Source organism: Bos taurus, chromosome 7, assembly GCF_002263795.3.
Source record: "Bos taurus isolate L1 Dominette 01449 registration number 42190680 breed Hereford chromosome 7, ARS-UCD2.0, whole genome shotgun sequence".
NCBI lineage: Eukaryota > Metazoa > Chordata > Mammalia > Artiodactyla > Bovidae > Bos > Bos taurus.
Genome location: NC_037334.1, coordinates 50,271,628 through 50,287,517, shown reverse-complemented (window position 1 = coordinate 50,287,517; position 15,890 = coordinate 50,271,628). Strand labels below are relative to the sequence as shown.

At 46.8% G+C, this 15,890-nt stretch overlaps 1 protein-coding gene and 1 pseudogene across 7 annotated transcripts in view; one reads left to right on the top strand and one right to left on the bottom strand.

The window, feature by feature from the left end:
• LOC132345813 (phospholipid hydroperoxide glutathione peroxidase-like) overlaps positions 1-3,433 on the bottom strand; it is a 36,378-nt pseudogene extending 32,945 nt beyond the window's left edge.
• SIL1 (SIL1 nucleotide exchange factor) overlaps positions 1-15,890 on the top strand; it is a 320,877-nt gene that overhangs the window by 297,220 nt on the left and 7,767 nt on the right.

The following is a 15,890-nucleotide window of genomic DNA, read 5'->3' as shown; positions in this document are numbered from 1 at the left end:
CATTTGGGGGCAGCCAGTGGCCATCAGACTCACCTTTCCGTGGAGAATGCAGCTTCATCTAGAGAGAGGCAGAGCCCAGAGATGTAGCTGAGGGGGGGCCTGGCATGCTCCTGGAGCCTCTGGACCCAGCTGTCCTTTTACTTTCACCATCATTCTTCATGATGGATCCCAACAAACTGAGGTTTTCTCTTAGATGAATCTGAATTCAGTTTTGATCCCTCAAAGAGAGTCCTGACTAATAGCAAACAGCTTCCAACTGATCTAACTCTCTGCTTCCAAATAGCCAGTATCGTGTCCAGGGAAGCTGCTTCATGGCTGGGACCCCATACAGAAAACTTGCTTCATACATGTTGGGCACTCACTTCCTGTTTCTTCCCTGAGTAGCAGCACCCTCTCCATCTGCTGCCAACCTGTGGGAGAAGGGTGGAGACCTGAGCTTGGGTCTCCCAGCTTGCCTCTTGGTGTCAGTTAATCTTGTCATCCATGCATGTATTTTTCATCTCCTTCCTCTGCTTCTGCAGAGATAAATACAAACTGTCAGTCTTGCTTTGCAGGGGCCTTGCCAAACATGCCAGTGGTGGGGAGTTGATCAGTCTACTGCAGGCTCCTGTCTTCCATATGTAGAGAGGGAACCATATTCCCATGGCGCAGTGCTGTTTGAGACTGCAAATCTGATTATGTCCCTCTGAAACTGGGCTGTCCTCTGGTGCCCAGCTTGAGCTGATGCTGAATTTATTGTCCCTAAAACATCAGGGCAGTGTTAGAGGTTCCTTGCCCACTGCTTCTTTCCCAGGCTGCTTGTGCCAGCTGCGGGGCCCTCGTGAGGCTGTTAGGTGTCTCTCTGTGGCAGATTCATTGTTCCATATTTTTATTTAATTACTTACTTTTACAGCTCTTAGAATAAATCTAATTATCCATCTGTTATGCTACATTATGCCACTGCAGTTCACGCAATTCTTTCTCATTGTATGATATTTGTTAACTTGACCTTGCCCTCTTCCAGTGTTCATGCTCCCCTGTGTGGCTCTGTGCCACCTTCTCAGTGGATCCCCAGCATGTCAGTCTGTTAGGGCCCCAGCAGAACCGACCTGTGGGTGGCTCTTAGGTGAAGCAGAGGTTGGTGGAGTTTGGAGTAGTTCAGAGGGAGGAGCATGGCCAAGAAGCCACCTACAAGGCCATGCTGACCTGACTTTGGTTTGGAAGGCTGGATTGGTATTAGGGTGCTAAGAAAGAAAGAAGAAGTTGTAGCCTAAGTCCCTGATCTTTAGCCAGAGTGCTGTTGTCAAGGTCAGCCAGGTGAGGTCGACCAGGAAGGAGGTGACAGTGCCCACCTGCGGACATGTCTGTGACTGCCCGCCATGGCTGGCAAGTGGTGCCTGGCATTAAGAGCGAGTCAGGACTGATCTCAGACACAGCACAAGTGGAAGTTACCTACTGGAGACTGATTTCAGGAACCAAGTGAAGGATCCTGGCCCCCAGATTGTTTTTTTGTTTTTTTTTTTTTTTTAATTCTTTTCCTGCTGCCTAAAAAATTTTAATACTGTTGGGAATTAATGTCTTGATTTTTTAAATACATCCATTACCTCTCTTTGGGGACAAATATAGATACTCCCAGAAGGGGTATGCCAGGGGTCATTGAACACCTCTGCTCTGTCCTTTTTCTCAAGCAGTTGGGAAATCATGGTGGGGACACACAGGAAGTTGATTTAGGAGTCAAACTGGAGGAGGAAGGGCAGAGAAGGCAAAAACTGAGAATATTAACTAGGGTCTGCCTTGTGTGAGCCCTTGCAGTGGGTAAGCTGCTCATAATGGGAGGGAGGTCGTGTGTCCAACCCATCCACATACCTAGTTATAGGGCTGGACCACCCAGGCCTCAGTGTCCCAGCAGGGGAGTAACACCAAGCCGGCCTTATCCTTTTAGGCAGCTGCTGCTCATTGAGTACCAGCCATTGGGCTAGACCATCTAGAGTGAGGTTACAGGTGAATAGGCAGGAAGGCATAGTCCGTGTCCTTGAGGGTGGTGACGATTTAGTAGGGGAGACAGACTTTGACCAAGTCTGTTGAGTGAAGGGGTCCCAGGAATGCATAGCAGGGGCCCTGTGTGGGAGGTGGTCACTGAGGGCTTCTCTGAGGAAACGGTTGGAGAGAGACATGGAGGAATAAGGACTAGCCTGATGAAGCTGGGGGCAGGGATGGGGAGTGTTTGGGGGAGGACACTCCAGGCAGAGAGGCAGTGGTGATGGTTGCACATTTGAGTTGAGAAATTCATTGTGGGAGCAAGTCAGTTTTTGTTTTCACATGGGCTCGTTTTCAGCGGGTTCCTGAATGGAAACCCTGAGGGTGCTTCCCTAATTCCTTGGGGGCACATGTGTGTGGCCAGATAGGCTTTCTGTGTGGAGACACTTGGGTCAGAGGCTGTGTGTTCTACTGCCTCATCCTCCAAGGTACCCACAGCCCAGGGCTGGGCCTGCTACAGTGGTTGAGGCCTCCCAACCCCCCGCCTCTGGCCCAAGCCCATATAAAAGGCCTTCTGGATGCAGGCCCGGTTTGGAGCTCATTATAGCCTCATGGCCAGGCCCTCCATTTTCCCTTCCAGGTTAAGACTTGGCAGGCATCAAAGACTGCCAGGAACACCCCACAGGCCTTCTCCCTTAATGATCTTGCTACCGCCCCCAGTCTGCATGGCCTTCTTAGCCAAGCTTTTCTCACCAGAGCCTCTGCTTTTCTTTATTCCAGCAAGCAAGATTCAGTGACTAATTGCTGGTATTTTTTTTTTTTCTTCAAGACTATTGATATAGACTGTCATGTTGGGGGTGGGGAAGAGCAAGCTGTAGTCTGGGGGGACTGGTGTCTCCTGCTGCTGCCGTCATTAGACTGAGGCCCATGTGGTATTGATGTCCGCATTTTGTCTTTGTTCTCATATTTTTTGTCGTTTCGACATTTGGTTCTTTGAACATCTAACATGCCTTTTATGCTTCTCATCTCCCACAGAAGATTGTTGTATTTTGTACCCCACCGAAGCTGTGTTTTCCTTTTGTCAGATTTCTCACTTTCTTCTTTATTGTATTTTGATCAGTGTGGCCATGTAGGTCTGGGTTTTATTGGGAGCTTTTCATCTTCTTGGCAGTGGCCCTTGGGGCCTGGGTCTTCTTGCAGAAGCTGGGCTCTGCCACAGGCCCCTGAAGCAAGCTTCTCCTGGCCAGGGCTGGATAGAGCCCAGCCTGTCATCTCTCCAGGGACATTCCAGTGTAGTTGTTCTGAGACGCAATCAGGCATCAGCACTAGTAAGACTTGTTAAAATACAGATTTCCAGGTCCCATCCCCAAAGTTTCTGACTCACGAAGTTTGGGTTGGGGCCTGAGAATTTTTACTTTACCCTTGTTCCCAGGTGTTGCTGGTACTGCTGGTCCAGAGACCACACTTTGAAAACCATGGTATTAGTATAATTCCTGCTTTACCTTGAGCCAGAGTGTCCAGGGTCATATGGAAGGGAGAATAGTGAGGGACCAGATTCCTTCTCCAAACTGGTCCAGCTCTCCAAAACTAAACGATAGCAGATGTTGGCAGTGGCAGCATAATGTTTTAAACACTTTTACAGTGCTTTCAATCACCCTGTATTGTTTGATCCTGAAAAACAGACCCCTTGGTTAAGTAACTCAGCTTCTTGACAAATAATAGAAGTAAAGTTCATATAAGTTCAGGACTTTTGATAGTGTGTGGTGTAACTCCAGTGGAATCCATGTCTCTTGGCTCCTATTCTTGAGGTTTCAGGCCTCAGCCACTTATTAGCTATGTGACCTTGAGAAAAAAGCTACTTAACTTTCCCTGACTCAGCTTATTAATTTGTAAAAGGGGGTAATAATAATGTTTGCCCCATAGAGTTGTAGTGACAATTATGTGACTTAATATTTGAAAAGCATTTAATTGTTGTTAAGTGTTGGAACCCCAGAATCTATTCTCCTAATGACTGTGAGGGGCTGCCCTTATTTTTTGCATTTCTGCTGTCACAGAGGCCTAGGAGAATGTACCACTACTCAGTATTTGCCTCAGGCAGTCAGGACAGAGCTCAGTCAGTTTAGAAAGGTCCTCCTCTCTGTGGTCTGCTCTGAGGGAACGGTGGATGGCATGTGCCTCTTGGAGTTGGGGTGGAGTGGTAGCTGCGTGTGGAGTCTGAGACCAGGAACGCAAAGTCATCAGCACTCCTCAGGAGCTGCTGCAGTTGCAGCTCAGCCCTGCAGTGGCCCTTCACAGGTTAGTTTATTAGGAGGGAAAGCCCAGTCTACCCTTGCAGTGTTTCCTGTCTCCTGACTCCTCTCTCCACCTTCTGACGGGGGCATGTTTTAAGTAGAGGGCTGGTCCTGATGATGCTAATAGTATTCAACCTGTCGAATAGTATGTGCCAGGCACTGTTACATTGGATACCTCGTTTAATCCTCCCAATGAAACAATCCTTACTTTACAGATGAAGAAGTTTGGGCAAAGATAGTTTAATTACAATTAAGTAGAAAGGTCCAAGATTCCAGTTCAGGTCATGGGCTCCTGAGCCCATGGTCTTTATAAAGTTTTGTGAAGTTACCTCCTTGTATTCTACCATGTTGTTTCCCTCTGGGGTGTCATTTTCCCTCTCCTGTAGGTACCTAGCCTTGTTCTGTTCTCAGTATTCTTTGCTCCTCAGCTTAGTGTCCAGGACAATGGAAGGTTTTTGTTTTTGTTTTTTTAATTCACCTTTGTATATTCATAGAATTTAACACAAAACCTTATACAGAGGGTGACCATATGTTCTGTTTATGCCTCTTTTCCCAGTGCAGTAATTAATAGTGCTTCTTTTCACTCTTAAAAATGTCCCAGTTTGGACAATAAATTATGTGGTCACCCTACTTGCACGTGATTGGGACAGTGGCATTTTAATAGAGGACCTTTAAGACTCAAAGAAACAAACCCCAGATGGTAAGATTTTAAGCACTTCTATTGCCCAGTGAGCAGGAGAATTTAGACAAAGGTTCTGCTCAGCACCCCACAAATGTACCAAAAAGAACTATCTCTTAAGACCAGAGTTGAGGCCAGTAAGGGTCACAAAGTCAATTAGATTTATCGAGACAGAAGTCCCACTGTGGCTGACATGCCAGGCCAGGAAGAGAGGACGTGCAGAAAACTTAGGCTTTCCCATTTCTCCCAAGCAAAAATGATCCCCAGCCTAGCACTTGGCTGTCCGTAAGCCCCTTAGCCTTCCTGCAGGAAAGAGCTAACTGGGCTTGAGCTGTTCCACCGTGCTGAATGAACTGAAGCCCAATGGGAGTCTGGGCTCTCATCCCAGTGCATTTTTTCTGGGATTCTGCTCATCTCTGACTCTACCCCTGTACCTGGACGTGGGATCACACTCACCCACACCCTTGGTGTGTAAAAGTCACACTCCAGATTGTGTCCTTGCCCCATTTGCAGGCAGCTGAAAACTGCTGTGCATATGTCAGTTCACACTTGAACTGGTTTAATGTTTTTTTCCTTTAAGTTGCAATCTGAAATTCAGCCAGACAGGCTTTAATGAGCACTAAATTGTCAAGCCTTTTGTTTCCCTTGCTGTTTCCCAAGCCATAGAGATTCTGTGTTTGATTCAGCAACAATTGCTGAATCTTAAACAAACCATTTACATTTTGACGTTAACTATTTTATGAGTGTAATTTTTTCGTTGTCGTTAGAATGCTTCTAACAGAAGGCCTTTTTAGTGACTTATTAGTAAAAGAGTTTAAAGGGTCTGTGGAAGATGATTCTTAACATTTTCTTTGAAGAAAACAAAAAAAGTAGATTTTTATCTGAATTCATTGGGTAATAAATACATGCAGACTTTTAGCCTTTCTCCTCTGAGCTGAGGCTTTTGCTCTTGCTGAGGTCATTCTAGGGTATCTTCCTGGTCAAGCCCTCCATTTTTCAGATTACAGTACACTTAATATTGAAGCCCCCGTCTTGCAAAGTTAATAGAGTCCCGCTCTGAATGTTTCTGTCAGCTGTTAATTTTGTCTAATTAGGGGCAGGAACTATTTTCATTCTTCACTTTGGCCCCAAGATGCTTAGCTGAGGACCCTGTGCACTCTGGGCCCAGTCAAGATTTGTCGACCAGCTGACTGGACAAAGAGCCTCAGACAAATAGCATGCTCACAAACGAAACCATCCATCATTCTGTCTCTGGAAGCTCTGGGTAATTGGGGCTGTTCTCCAGTGTTTAAAGATCTCCACAGAATGGGAAGTCTTTACTTTCCTCTTAGGTTCCCATTTCAGTATCTGGTCAAACAGGCACAAAGGCTTTGGGCAAGACTAGTCCTACCAGTTTGTTCCTGCATCAGGGAAGCTCTGTGTCTTTCTTAACCTGGAGGAGACCTGCTGAGCCCTGAGCCTGGCCAGGGAGTCTGCAGGCCCACTCCATCCAGTTTTTTCCTCTGTTACAGAGGAGAAAGTGGACAGAAGTGGCTGGGGTACATGATCCCACAGTCACTCAAGCCATGAGATTGGCCATATGAAATAGAGCTGGCCAAGGAGGCCATGTTGATCCACCCCCATGGAAAACCAGGAGGAGCCTTGCCTCTCTTGAGGCTGTTCTTGCCTCTTGGAGCTGGAACTAATTGTTCACAAAGATCTTTCCAAATACCAATAATGCAAAATATTTGGGTGGTTCACTATATTGTTCACCATATTTAAACTGTCAGAAACCTTAAATATCTAAGCAGAACCTCAGCAAACAAAGGATATTTTGGGGACTTGTTATGTATGTTGCACAGCAGAGAGATTTGTAGTCTATACGACTTCCAAATCCTGGAAATGAAGCATTTCAGTGTTGTCATTTTCTGCTATAGACCATCCCACGATCGTTGCCTTTCCTTTTACTATTGAGAGATGGCTCATTCATAAACATTTCTGCAGTTGTGTGGCAAAAGCAAGATAGGCTTTGCTTAATTCCATTGGCTCTGATTGAGGAGATGAGGTGGTTGGGAGGAAAGGTGAGTGATTTCCCAGCACATGTCTCAGAACTCTTGAGAGCAGAATTTAAGTAAGAAAATGCCTCCTGAGCCACTAAAGGCCTGTTGAGAAGGTGTATTGCCTGCACCTTGGAACAAGGATGGCCAGTGGTCTTCCTGGGGTGCTCATACCATGCCAGACCAACTTGTCTGCTCTTGTCAGCCTTTAGCACGTAGGGGAGCTGGTATAGACCCATCTCACACCCACTCTGGGTTCTCTAATAGACTTGATAAATCTCACTGTGAAAACTTCCCATATGATTAAGCCTAAATTTCCTTCTGTTTAACTTTGTTGATCCCACTTCCCTCAGACTGAGACAATTATGGGAGACATTTGTTGAATATTTATAGGGCCACAGATAATTTCCCTTTAGCTCTCTCTCTTCCATGTTCCCCACTCTGTGGCCTCCCTTTCAGTTTAGTTCAGTTGCTCAGTTGTGTCCGACTCTTTGCGACCCCATGAACCACAGCACACCAGGCCTCCCTGTCCATCACCAACTCCCAGAGTTTACCCAAACCCATGTCCATCAAGTCGGTGATGCCATCCAACCATCACATCCTCTGTCATCCTCTTCTCCTGCCCTCAATCTTTCCCAGCATCAGGGTCTTTTCAAATGAGTCAGCTCTTTGCATCAGGTGGCCAAAGTACTGGAGTTTCAGCTTCAACATCAGTCCTTCCAAAGAGCAGCCAGGACTGATTTCCTTCAAGATGGACTGGTTGGATCTCTGTGCAGTCTAAGGGACTCTCAAGAGTCTTCTCCAATACCACACAGTTCAAAAGCATCAATTCTTCGGCACTCAGCTTTCTTTATAGTCCAACTGTCACATCCATACGTGACTACTGGAAAAACCATAGACTTGACTAGATGGACCTTTGTTGGCAAAGTAATGTCTCTGCTTTTGAATATGCCATCTAGGTTGGTCATAACTTTCCTTCCAAGGAGTAAGAATCTTTTAATTTCATGGCTGCAATCACCATCTGCAGTGATTTTGGAGTCCAGAAAAATAGTCAGCCACTGTTTCCCCATCTATTTGCCATGAAGTGATGGGACTGGATACCATGATCTTCGTTTTCTGAATGTTGAGTTTTAAGCCAACTTTTTCACTCTCCTCTTTGACTTTCATAAAGAGGCTCTTTAGTTCTTCTTCACTTTCTGCCATAAGGGTGGTATCATCTGCATATCTGAGGTCATTGATATTTCTCCTGGCAATCTTGATTCCAGCTTGTGCTTCTTCCAGTCCAGCGTTTCTCTGGATGTACTCTGCATATAAGTTAAATAAGCAGGGCCTCCCTTTAGCCGGTTCTAATTAGCTTCTTTGATCCTTCCTCCCTGTTTCTCCTCTAGTTTGTTAATTACACTTCTCCCCTATGAATTCTTCCTGTACTGGCCTTGTCTGTCTAGCCGGAGGAGCTGGGAATGAGAATCCAAGGCTCCTCAGTGGGAGGTATTACCTTCTTCTTTGTCCTGTACCACAGGTAGCCCCTCCCACTTCTGAGAAGCCTGAAAATCCAGGCACTCTGCCTTTCTTAGCAGAAAGGTAAGAACAGTAATTTTCATTAAAGTACAATATATCATGATTAAAACTGTTATTTGAATGCTTGGTATTTGCCAGGAAGTGTGCTAATCTCTTTATATATTATCATACTTCATACCCACAGCAATCTCATGAGATAAATATTACTAATTCCTATTTTATAGATGAAGAAACTGAGGTCTGAAGAGGTTTAGTAACATGTTGCAACCACACAGCTTGACAGTGCTGGAACTAGAACTTGAACTTGGGTCTCTCTGACTCCAGAGCAGCTTTTACTCAGTATTTGCTTTTTGAGTTTGAGCTTTTTGATAAGACGAAAGTCCAGATCACTGGCTCTTAGATCACCAAAAAACATGCTGGGATGTCAGCTATTTACCCTTAGAGTGGGAGAGGGTTTTTGCATTGAGATAATAAAACTTGGTGCAGAAGCAAGTTGGTGTGGTGCTATGGGTCTTTATATATCTGGACCCTTGGAAATACCTCTTCCTGCAAAAAACAAGAATCTCATCAATTTTTGAATTGCTTTAATTCTTAACTCACTTTTCTGATAGTTTTATCCCTCAGAAGGTTGAGAAAAACGGCTTCACTGAAATGGTATTCTGAGCATCATGAATGATTTGTTTGGTGAAGTGAAGGTGTTGGAAACTTTAGTACAAAGTGGCCATGTTCAGAGAAACCAAGGGAAATACAGAACTCTGAGTTTGAGGGAAAGCAGATTTTAGAAGGTCCAAGGAAATGTAGATATATTTGGGCAAGGGCTTTGAAGGGAAGGCTGACTCATAGTCTGAACAATGAAATGTGCTTAGTGCAGTCACAAGTGATTACTGCAAGGAACAGAGAGGAGACACCTATTCAGACCAATAAGGCCACTTGGGGAGTTGTTAGTGTTGCGCTTTGTCTGAGAGATGATAAAGGGGCCTGTAACCAGGAACAAACAGAACGAAAGGTGTAGATCTCCGGGAGCACTGTCAGGACTGGGTGCTGAGAGCACAGGACCTGCTGAGCCGTTGGTGTTCGGAGTGAGGAAGCAGGGAGGACACTGGGCCGCCTGCCCAGCCAGGAGACTCGGTGTTGCAGGTGGCAGAGGGCTCGTTGCCGTCCTTCTGTTTTACCTCTTCACTTCTCTTTAAGGAGAATGGCCCTCCTGTCAGAAAGAGAAAAGCAAACATGGTTAGGAAGAACCTGAGGAAGGAGGGAGAAGAGCCACTGGCTTCTTAAAATTAATTAAGGTCTGAAAAATCAAGTGAAAGCTCATGGATATCATCATGAGACTGTGCACATATGGATGTTTAAGCATCACTGAGAGAGGAGTAAGCAGACATGGTAACTGTTCTGCTTTTCAGAATAACAGGGCAAGTTTTGAGCCCTCATTTATGAGCATTTCTAAAGAGAGATGATCTCTTGGAGTTCGTGTGGGTTCCATGAAAATAGACTGATTTAAGGCTTCATATCCCTTCCTTCCTCCTTCTCTTCCTTCTAAAATAGTACATTCATCTTACGTGTACCACTTGATGACTTTTTAAAAGTGAATATACCCATGTAACTACCACCTGAGTCAAGAAATGGAACTCTGTCAGCACCCCAGAAGATTCCCATGCTGCCTCCTAACTCTGATGTCTTTTTTAGAAAAATTTACCAGCCTAGAAGTTAAGACTCAATGTTGTAGACAAAGAGGGAACCTGCATTTCAGAAGTGTTTGTCCAAACACATAGCAAAGTGACATTTTAAATTTTGCTGTTACTAAATTTTTAATTTTATAAATAACCCACATTCATTGTTTTGTGTTTTTTTAATCTTACCATGCAGGAACAAGTATATGGTGTCAGTCCACCCCTACCATTTATAACTGGCTTTTTACCTGCTCTGCTTGTATTCAGGGCCATGTTGGGGAACCCTTGCCTCATCAGAGGGTGATAGGAACAGCCTTCAGGGATTCAACCTAGGTAGGCCCAATGTGAGTCAGTTTTGTGATACTACTACCAAAAACTTGGATATGGCCTTAGATTTTAGGAACAGATGGCCTTGGGGCAGAGGATTAATTATTTTAATTAAAAATTATTAGTGAATTCCAGAACTAATGGATGAAAGTTTGATGAGGAACAGGTTGTCTTCATATCTCAAAGAATCTCCCCGCAAAATACATGTCAATTTTGAAGGGACAAGTAGTATCTTTATAGTGGAGAAATCTGGCAGGTAGCACCGTGATGAAGTAATCAAAGTGAACCCAGCCACTCTTGAGCCTGAATGACGTCACGTGCTGCCTCATATGAGGCACTGAGAAAGATAAGACGTTGCTTTTGTGTCACTCCTGCCAACATGCACTACCTCAGTCTAACCAGGAAAACATATCAGCTTCAGGCTGAGGGACATTTTACAACTGGCCTGTGTACTTCCAAACTGTCACCATCATGAAAGAAGACAAAGACAGACCAAGGAAGGCTATCTCACAGTTAAAGGAGATGTGGAGACATGCTTCTCAATTCATAATGTAAGGCCTGGGTTGGACCTTGAACTAAAATTATTTTCCTAATAAAGGATATTTTGGAGACAGTTGGGAAAATCTGAATATCTGTAGATCATGCATCATGTTAATTTCCTCATTTTGATTACTGTGGTTATGTTCTTAGGAAATAGTTGTTACATTTGGGGTAAAGGGGCTTCAGATCGCAGGAAAAATGTGTAAATATATATATATAGAAAATGTGGTAAAATGGTAGTAATTTGTGACTCTTGATGGAAGTCTTTTTTCATTTTGCCCCTTTTCTGTTATTTTTCTGTATAATTTTCGATGGTATTGTAAAATTTTTATTTATTTGGCTGCACTAGGTTTTAGCCGAGGCAGGTGGGCTCTTCAGATGCGGCCTGTGGAATCTAGCTTCCTGACCAGGGATTGAACCCAGGCCCTCTGCACTGGGATCATGGACTCTTAGCCACTGGACTACCAGAGAAATCCCTCTATAGTAGTTTTTTAGTGCCCAGTCTGAAATGATTTGGACTTCCCAGGTGGCACTAGTGGTAAAAAAAAAAAACAAAAACAAAAAACCCAGCAGCCAGTGCAGGAGACGAGAGGTGCAGGTTTGATACCTGGGTGGGGAAGATCCCCTGGAGGAGGGCATGGCAAGCCACTCCCATATTCTTGCCTGGGGAATCCCATGGACAGAGGAGCCTAGTGGGCTACAGTCCATGGGGTCTCAGAGTCAGACACAATTGAGCAACTTAGCTCCCACATCAGTTCAGTTCAGTCACTCAGTCGTGTCCGACTTTTTGCGACCCCATGAATCGCAGCACGCCAGGCCTCCCTGTCCATCACCAACTCCCGGAGTTCCCTCAGACTCACGTCCATCGAGTCAGTGATGCCATCCAGCCATCTCATCCTCTGTCGTCCGCTTCTCCTCCTGCCCCCAATCCCTCCCAGCATCAGAGTCTTTTCCAATGAGTCAACTCTTCGCATGAGGTGGCCAAAGTACTGGAGTTTCAGCTTCAGCATCATTCCTTGCAAAGAAATCCCAGGGCTGATCTCCTTCAGAATGGACTGGTTGGATCTCCTTGCAGTCCAAGGGACCCTCAAGAGTCTTCTCCAACACCACAGTTCAAAAGCATCAATTCTTCGGCGCTCAGCTTTCTTCACAGTCCAACTCTCACATCCACTGCAAAAACCATAGCCTTGACTAGATGGACTTTTGTTGGCAAAGTAATGTCTCTGCTTTTCAATATGCTGTCTAGGTTGGTCATAACTTTTCTTCCAAGGAGTAAGCGTCTTTTAATTTCATGGCTGTAGTCACCATCTGCAGTGATTTTGGAGCCCCCAAAAATAAAGTCTGACACTGTTTCCCCATCTATTTCCTATGAAGTGATGGGACCAGATTCCATGATCTTCGTTTTCTGAATGCTGAGTTTTAAGCCAACTTTTTCACTCTCCTCTTTCACCTTCATCAAGAGGCTTTTTAGTTCCTCTTCACTTTCTGCCATAAGGGTGGTGCTGCAATGATTTAAGGGTGGGGCAGGGAATGCCCCAGGGGACTGTGAGGCAGCGCTGTGAGCTCCCAGATGTCAAGAAGATTCTTCAGCGCCCCTTCCTCTGAGCCCCCTTTGTCTCTCCCAGGGTGGGCAGGTTGTCATTCTGTGTGTGTGTCTGGAAAGGTGTTCTGGAGATGCTCTTGTGAGCTGTATCATTGTGGTGAACTGTGGGCATCCTACACTGGCTTCTGTGACTGGCAGCTGTTTGGGGACTGTATTTGAATGGGTCCTGTGACACTCCCTTCTTTTCTTCAATGTCCAGATGGAACTTCTAAGAGGCCCAGCGTGGTTCCCACCACAGTTACATGGTTTGAAGCTCATTACAGGCTTCAGTGTCTTTATTTCTCCTGGCAGCTTCATTTTCATGTGGAAGAGTTGTATGTGTTGTGTTTTTTTTTTTCCCCTAAGTTGGTAACTGTCCATGTCTTGATTGATTAATTGATTGCTTAACCACATTAATCCCTAGATGGTAGGCTAGTATAGATCTTTAATGAGCCTGTTTCGGGAGTACACATCCTGCAAGTTCTTGTGTTCACAGGTGACCCAGGGCCACTCACTGTCTGAGGCTGTCAGAGAAAGGACCTTTCTTTCTCTGAGCATACACAGCGTCATCAGGCAGGATCACAAACGATTGAGCCTGAGGTTTCCCCCTTTCCCCACTGCACAGCATCTTCTCAGAGAGCATTTCAGAACAGTGACACCTTTGTCTTCTGTTATTAAGACAGAAGGAGTAATGATTGTCCTACCTAGAAATATTGCAGGGACTCATGAGAAAGCACATACCCTCTGTGTCCCCAGCATGCTGTGAACAGGCCTGACATCTCGGTTTGGGCTGGGACTCTGGACCACACAGGCTCTACGCCAGGGGTCTCACCTTAGAATCTCCTCAGCCCCCACTGAAGCCATCAACCCAGTCCGTATTTCCTGTTCTCTCCCTTTCTGTTTTTCTCCTTTTCCACTGATTCAGACTCCCTTTTTAGCCCTTACTGTTCTGATTCACCCATGAGCATGCTGGGTGAGCAGATTCTGTGCATTTCCTGTTTCTGGGCATACGCCCCCGCTGCCAGCAGTGCCTGCTCCACGGCCCCCGTGCATCGCAGAGGACCCCACAAGGTAGAGGGCCTGTGCTTGACTTACTGCTCTGCTCTCCCCATCTTGAAAGCCCTCAGTTTTGGAACAAGGGTGCCATGTTCCCTTGAATATTATGTAGCTGGGTCCTGAGTGCCCCGGAGGGAAGAGGCACTGCCTGCCTCTAAAGTGAGCAGCGTTGTCCTGAGCCCCCGTGGCCAGGCCTGGCTGCCCACCCTGAGATCAGCTCCACCACCCCTCAACACCCCCTGACACTTGCTCAGCCTGGTTAGCTAAAACATGACCTCTGACCCTTGGCAGGTTCCCACATCAGTCACCCCAACCCAAATTATTTGGTTTCTGCAAATGCAGTCTTTTTCCGTTTCTGCAGTGCCCCCTCCCCCCAACGCCAAGATTTACCGAGGAGCAGCTGCTACTGTCCCTCTGCACTCAGACAGCTGACTCGCCTGCTGATTGTGAACATCCCAGTAATCCAAGTGCTAATGGTGTTTATTCAGCCCAGCCGGCTTAGCCCTGAACAAGGTTTATTCTCATTTATCTCATGGGAGACGAGCTACGTCCTTAATATCCTTCTGTTGACTTTGAGCACACCAGCGCCACTGATGTCGCTGAGAGACATGCCAGGCCCCTGCCCTTTTACTCACTCAAAGCCTCAGTTGTCAGGACACCCGTCGTCTGGCCGGCAAGACACCCTCACCCCCATGCCCGCCCCTAGGCTCTGTGGCTGCGGCTCTGATCCTGAGTCTGTGGACTGGGAGGAGCTGAGACCAGCATACGTGTGCCTGGGCCTCTGGGCCGAGGAGAAGCTGTGTTCTCGAGGATATGGTCTGGCCGCAAAACGTGTACAGCAGACGCACTGATTGTAATCTCCCAGTCACAGTGTATTGGCTAGCATTTTGGTGCTCACTGGCTTTTCTGTCTTTAACTCAAGGTAGTTTTAGCTCTGTCTCCCAGGTGAAGACTCTGAAGCAAAGGGACTCACCCAAGGCTATCAGGCATTGTTGACAGGATTCTCGCTGAGTAATCTCCGGGCCCTGCCCCTTGCACATGCTATAGACCTCACTCTGCTCTGTATGGGGCACTTCTTCCCCCAAAACATAGCAGAGAGCATTCAGAGCCCAAGGCTGAGGTCTCGGGGAGAGGTTCTCTGAGAGCAGGTTGGTGTCAGCCCTTCCAGGGCTGACTGCTCAAGAGAAGCCCTTTTCCACTGTCCCTGATGGATGGACTGAGTGACATCTAGAAATACGAGATTGGTCTTTTCCACCCTCCGGCTGTGTTTCCTCAGCCCCTTGACTGGACAGCACTAGAAGGCTGTTTTCAGAAGGGTTTTGTATGGAGTCTCTGGCATGTCCATGGAACCACTGAAGCCCTGAGCCCTGGGGTAGGGCCTAGAGTTATGTGGGTTCTCTCATTCAAGCTGGTCAAGGTGTAGGCCCAGGGCTGCCAAGGCCACACTCGGCCACAGGCCCACATTTGGCCAATGGTCCTACTCTACTCATGCAGGTCTTCAGGACTGTGCTGCAGGTGGGAAAGAGTAGACTGAATACCTCATGAAAGTGATTCTGTCAAGTGGCAGGAGGTCCGAGGCTTTCCCTTTTTCTCACTGGTGTACTTCTGTGTTTGAGCTCTATTCTTTCCTACTGTGGATGGGCTTTCCTCCATTTAAAGGGGTCGGGATGAACCTGGCTGCTCTTGGCTGTAGGTACCCCTGGCTTGCAGCACACTGTCTGCCTTGTGGAGAAGAAACTTCTGTGTCCTGACTCCAGAATCAAAGACTGAAGGGCTCTGATGGCCCATCCTCAGCAGCCCACTGAGGGCCTGGTGAAGGGGGAACATGATGAAGCAGTGCTGGGCCGCAGGCCCTTACCCATCAGGACCACAGGGAGTGGGAGAGTCAGTCACAGGAGGAAGGGAAGAAAGGATTTCAGAGCCTGGTGAGGAGAAAGGATGCTGGGCAGATACACACAGCGCACCACTGCGCCAGCCTGACCTGCGAGGGGTGGGCTGGCCTGCCTCAGAGTGTCCCTCCAGGTCCTCTCCCACCCCGGGTCACTGTCCTGACACGGGCCCTCCTCCTGGGCCCTCTCTCTCGTCTGTGTGCCCTGGAGGCACGTTTCCAACTCCCCAATTTGCCTTGCAAGTGTCGAGGAAAGAGAAGCAGGAGCAAGTTCCACTTACTGGGCAGGTTATGGGTCCTGTGTCTCCCCTGCTCGGTCAAAGCCTGACCTGCCTTTGTGTCAGGGG